Raw genomic sequence first — 7,250 nt, forward strand, 5'->3', positions numbered from 1 at the left:
GAGCTAGTCTTGTGTGAAGGTAAAACTAGCGTGGATTTGACAATACTGTGGTAGAAGATTGATAGATTCTCAGTGTGTATGAAATGTAAAGGGTTGAATGTAACTGTAACGATCTATATGATTAATAACTGTATAAGATGTGTACTGTAAGTGGAAACTTGGGCTCAAAATGGTGCGACAAAGTGTGAAATTAAATCCTTAATGAGCCTTAAATGCATAAAGTCAGTTTAAAATCTGATAAATTTGTCTTTATAAGGTAAGCGGGTAACAGGGTGGAACCATGGTGATAACAAGCTCTTATTAAAGGCGGCAATATTTGAAGATGCATGAACATTTGCTCTTTAAATTTGTTAATTGTCTGTCTTTTTTTTCAGTGTCATTCATCGTCCCTCTTAAAGACACTGACACACAAACACATATCGGCTGATCTCTGAATGGCTCCTCCTGTGACGCCGTTCACAATATTGCTGGCGTGCAGTCGCCGATCAATGGCTTTTAATTAACGGGGTAAGATGGGCACGGTCGATAATAATGACAAGAGAGTGGGAGAGAGAGAGAGTGACTGAAAGAAAGGGATGGGGCTGTTTAGGGAAAAATAAAAAGATATAAAGATGCATGTCTGTAAATGAATGTGGAAGAAATGCATAAAGATAGAAATGTACAAAGAACGTTAGAGAATTTTGTAAGTGTAATGGTTTGAACCCCCAAATAAGATTTATATGATTTACACATTGAGTATAGGAAAATATTATTTTCTTAAGATGACTGTAACTCTATATTTTTTGCATCTTATCTAAAGAAAAAATAACGAATTTATAAAATAAAATCCCATGATGATCCTATGATTTTATCATATCAAATTAGGTAAATTTTAATTTAAGTTTATGTTCATTTAAGTTTAAAATATTGAACTTTTATTCATTTGGATTTTTTAAATATTTTAAACATTTTTAAATTCTATAATATTTTTAAAAATAATAATAATAATGAAAACCTTTACATGTTGTTATTATAATACTAATTATGAATAATAGTAATGATAATTTAACAATGTAAACATTTTACATGTTATAATAAATTAAATAATATAATTATTAATACTTTACAGTGTGAACCTTTACATGTTTTATGTAAAATGTAAATAATTAAAAATGTAATCCTTTTACATCTAATAATAATAACATTTCACATGTCGTTATTATAATAATAATATTAATAAATAATAGTAAAATAATAATTTAAAATGTCAACATTTTACATGTTATAATAAAGAAAATAATATAATTATTAATACATTACAATGTGAACCTTTACATGTTGTTGTTATAATAATAATTAATAATAATATTAATAATAATAAATTAAAATGTAAACATTTTACATGTCATCATAAATAATATAATTATTAATACTGTACAATGTGAACCTTCACATGTTGTTGTTATAATACTAATAATTCATAATAATATTAATAACAATAATTCATAATAATATTAATAATAAAAATAATTTAAAATGTAAACATTTTACGTTATCATAAATAATATAATAATTAATACTGTACAATGTGAACCTTCACATGTTGTTGTTATAATAGTAATAATTCATAATAATATTAATAACAATAATTCATAATAATATTAATAATAATAATAATTCATAATATTAATAATAAAAAATAATTTAAAATGTAAACATTTTACATGTCATCATAAATAATATAATTATTAATACTGTACAATGTGAACCTTCACATGTTGTTGTTATAATAGTAATAATTCATAATAATAGTAATAATAACAATTAATAATAATAATTCGTAATAATATTAATAATAATAATAATTCATAATAATATTAATAATAAAAATTATTTAAAAAATGTAAACATTTTACATGTCATCATAAATAATATAATTATTAATACTGTACAATGTGAATCTTCACATGTTGTTGTTATAATACTAATAATTAATAACAATATTAATAATAATAATAATAATAATAATTCATAATAATATTAATAACAATAATACATTAAAATGTAAACATTTTACATGTCATCATAAATAATATAATTATTAATACTGTACAATGTGAACCTTCACATGTTGTTATAATACTAATAATTCATAATAATATTAATAATAATAATAATAATAATAATAGTTCATAATAATATTAATAACAATAATACATTAAAATGTAAACATTTTACATGTCATCATAAATAATATAATTATTAATACTGTACAATGTGAACCTTCACATGTTGTTGTTATAATACTAATAATTCATAATAATATTAATAATAATAATAATAATAATAATAATAATTCATAATAATATTAATAACAATAATACATTAAAATGTAAACATTTTACATGTCATCATAAATAATATAATTATTAATACTGTACAATGTGAATCTTCACATGTTGTTGTTATAATACTAATAATTAATAACAATATTAATAATAATAATAATAATAATAATAATAATTCATAATAATATTAATAACAATAATACATTAAAATGTAAACATTTTACATGTCATCATAAATAATATAATTATTAATACTGTACAATGTGAACCTTTACATGTTGTTGTTTAGTAATAATAATATTACTATTATAATAAAATGTTATTATAAGTAAAATAATATGATTAATTATAATAATACTTTACGATGTGAACCTTTACATTACAATAATAATAATACTTTAAAATGTAAACCTTTTATATCTAATAATAATAATAATATTACTTACATTATATGTAATCCTAGACATGTTACAGTAATAATAATAATAAAAAATAATCATCATCATATTTTAAAATGTTAAAAACTTTTACATGTTAATATAATAATAATGATAATGATAATAATAATAATAATATTTTTTTTTCTATGTTTTCAATATTATTATTAAAAACCCAATGGATAAGCATAAGCAAACACCACTGTAACATGTAAAAGCAATAAAATAAAGATGCAGTGAGAATGCTTCGTGGACTCTGATGGCTGTTTTTTTCCTGGCCGTCTCATGGGAGCATTAGTTAGCACTGACTTGGCTCACTAAAACACCTTCAGTCCAGCGGAATGACCACAAGTGGCCATATGAGACCACTGCGCTCTCTCAAACACAGTATCCCTCATTTAGTCTCTAATCTTTCAAGCATCAACCACTTAGAGGCAAAGACACACACGCACTCTTCAGACGGCTGACATCTGAGCTGAAGCGGACCAACACTTCATCCAGTTTGACCTCTGCAGATCGTTGCAGTTTAGAGCTGTATTGATTCCCTCTAACCCCATGGACAGCTTCATCCTTCAATCCCGCAACGGCAATTTATTACACTCTCGATCCGTCTTAACTTTACAGTGCTTTTATGACGATGTAATTATGTATGTAAATAGAGGGCGGAGCTTGCTAAAGTCTCTAAGTGCCTATGTTTATGTGTACACCACGGGTTACAGTGTGAAAGGTCATGTAATGCTGAAGATGCAGCTATTTGTTAAATGATGAATGTTGATTCAGAAACTGTTGGAATAAATTCAGTATGAGTCAGACTGATTCACTCATTCAAAGAACGGACTCAAATCTGAGTCAGGCTACACTGCTCATGCTGGGGGTTTTATTCATTAAAGAGGTCCAACTCATTGGATGAAGAGCTTGACAATTAATAAAACACGCTTTATAAATATGCATGTACTATAAATTCAGTTCAGACAAACTGCATGAAAATTGCAAACTTGCACTTCTGTGTTAAACTCAATAAGATGTTTCCTTGGCAACTAGCTGAAATTAAATCATGTTTTCAGTCATTTTGTTTATGTATTTTTTAGTTTATGGTTATTTTATTTCTAGTATTTTTTTTATGGTTTTGATTTTAATAATGCCGGCTCCTGCATCACACGTCGTGGTACTCTTGTTAACGTGTGTCGAAGACTGACACAGAAAAGAAGAAATTGTTGAATAAAGCCATTATTTTTGTTTTCTTAGCACACAAAAAATATTGTCATAGCTTCAGTGATCATTACAGTTGAACCACTGATGTCACATGGACAATTTTAACAATGTCCTTACTACCTTTCTGGGCCTTGAATGTGTCAGTTGTGTTGCTGTCTATGCAGGGTCAGAAAGCTCTTGGATTTCTTTAAAAATATCTTAATTTGTGTTCTGAAGATGAACAAAGACCCTTACGGGTTTGGAACAACATGAGGGTGAGTAATTAATGACAGAATTTTCATTTTTGTGTGAACTATCCCTTTAACTTAGTCTAGATACGGCTTTAATATGGTTTCAGCCTTGCCTTTAAATCAGCTGAAAATTGTGTGTGTGTGTGTGTGTGTGTGATACATTAATTGGTCTGAAACCATATCTGCCTGCATATTGACGTTCAGGCACGTTCAGTGCTTTAAGTGTGGCTAATTCTCTTGTTAAATCCCTGGAGTCCTTGTGATAATAAATAAATTAAATTTCATTTAAATATTTAGCTGGCTTAAGGCAAATTATTTCCCAAGTGGTTGCGCATGAAAGACAAGGGTGTAAGTTGGTATTTAACTACAAAAGCAATTCTACAGCAGGAACACAAGATTTATTCTTATTATGAATACTGGATAATTTCTTTATGAAATTTTGTTTTCTTTTATTGTTTCATTGTTTATTTAAAATAATTCTTAAAGGGGTCATGAATTGAGTAACCAATTGGACTATAAAAACACCCTGCAAGTTTCAGAACTAAAAACGTTCTTGTTTGTTCACTTCATTTTACCACATATGTGACCCTGGATCACAAAACCAGTCTTAAGTCGCTTGGGTATATTTGTAGCAGTAGCCAAAAATACACTGTATGGGTCAAAATTATTGCTTTTTCTTTTATGTCAAAAATCATTAGGAAATTAAGTAAAGATCATGTTCCATGAAGACAATTTGTACTGTAAATATATCAAAACTTAATTTTTGATTAGTAATATGCATTGTTAAGAACTTCATTTGGACAACTTTAAAGGCAATTTTCTCAATATTTTGATTTTTTTGCACCCTCAGATTCCGGATTTGCAAATAGTTGTATCTCGACCAAATGTTGTATTACAGCAAACCATACATCAATGAAAAGCTTATTTATTCAGCTTTCAGATGATGTGTAAATCTCAGTTAAAGTGTCAAAGTGTCAAAGTGTGAGTAACTGTTGGACACTATTATGTGGACACTATTGTCTCTTCTTCCAGAGTGTATAATATGTACTGAGTATTTATGCGTTTTTAACTTAAATCACAGAAGCATCCATCTATGAAGGATGTAGGCTGTCAAACATACACAAGTGTTAGCCAATCATATCAGTGGGCGTTTACTTCCGAGTCTTCAATCCACCACGCCTATAGAGGGTGTGCATGTGACATCACCGTTAGCTGGAGTGGCTGCGGCTCTGCCGACTGAGTGGCAAAAAGACGTGGCAGCATTGGTTTTAATGCAAATGCTGCGACAGAACACACAAAACACCTCTAAAACCAGAACGAGCTTTGCGATTGACTGTACAAAGAGATTTGACAGGAAACCTGAGGTATATTTACTGAAAAGAGAGGCAAATTAATCGCTTCAATTCAAAGAAACAAATGGTCTCCAGGCAACGAAGCACAGATTCGCAGTTATCATTTCATGTTAATACGTTGAACTGTGCAGTAAAATCATATCCTATATGTGACCCTGGACCACAAAACCTTAAGTCTTAAGTTGCTGGGGTATATTTGTAGCAATAGCCAAAAATACATTGTATAGGTCAAAATTATTGATTTTTCTTTTATGCCAAAAATCATTAGGAAATTAAGTAAAGATCATGTTTCATTAAGATATTTTGTAAAATTCCTACAGTAAATATATCAAAACTTAATTTTTGACTAGTAATATGCATTAGTAAGAGCTTCATTTGGACAACTTTAAATGTAATTTTCTCAATATTTAGATTTTTTAGATTCCATATACTCAAATAGTTGTATCTCGGCCAAATATTGCCCTATCCTAACAAACCATACATCAATCGAAAGCTTATTTATTCAACTTCCAGATGGTGTATAAAGCTGAATTTCGAAAAATGGACCCTTATGACTGGTTTTGTGGTCCAGGGTCACATATATTGTATTGTAGTATATTGCACTGACAAGTCATCAACTAAATATTTACCATCTTAAATTCTGCATAACTGGATGTTTTTAAATAAACACTGACAAAAACAATATAGGTTTTTCAGCTGGATGACATGACGATATATACCAACCTATTTTGTATTTATAAAATTAGTTCACAGGCAAATTTGCTTTATTTATTTTCCCCATCGTCAAAATCAGACAAATATAAGTGTTAGAAAACACGATTTTTGGCTGCATCAATATGCATTGATTACTTGTTAGGAACATTATATCAAGTTCAGCAACCTTTAGTTTAAACTGATTATGGTTTGTTTTACTCGCGTTTTCACATATATCCCTATTAAATCCATTCACGCTGAAGGCTCTTTTGCCACTCAGTGCGGCTGAGGGGGCGTGTCCCGGCGGGAAAGTGACGTCAGTGCATACCCTCTATTCACACAGAGCGTTCAAATGAGGGGGAATCAAACCAGACAGAAAATAGCCTATTACTTCTAAATTATGATGTTTTTTAATGTAAAATTATTGATTCCATTATAAGGGGACCTCAGAGAACAGTACAAACATACAAAACAAAAAAGGCAGTTCATGACCCCTTTAAAAGTGTTCCGTTGTTTTGAAGTGAACTAACATTTTTCAGGTCATATGACTTTAACAAACATAGTTTTCAGAGTATAATATGAAACGTTGCATTAGGAGATATGACATACCTTAAGATAGTGCAGTGTCTTTTCCTGTTTTTAAGTCTGCGAAGTGTTGTTGAGACGATAACGATAAACAGCAATCAAAAGCAACAGCCGTGGCACTACCACAAACAAACCGAATTCCTAACATGCTTGTTTTCTATTGGTCGAGCCGACGAGTAGTCCCGCCCCAAACTAACGCTTATTGGCAGAGAACAGCCTCCAACTTTTGTTTACAAAACCTACAAAGTAAAAAGTAAAAAAAAAAAAAAAAAAACACAATACAAATTCTTTTTGCTATTTATCACGTAATAATTATACATGATGACATTTATAATTGGCTACTTAATCATATATCTACACTGAATAACTTTATCATTACCCAGGAGCAGAGTAATTTATGTAATGATCATTAAT

This window comes from Labeo rohita, chromosome 19, assembly GCF_022985175.1.
Source record: "Labeo rohita strain BAU-BD-2019 chromosome 19, IGBB_LRoh.1.0, whole genome shotgun sequence".
Taxonomy (NCBI): Eukaryota; Metazoa; Chordata; class Actinopteri; order Cypriniformes; family Cyprinidae; genus Labeo; species Labeo rohita.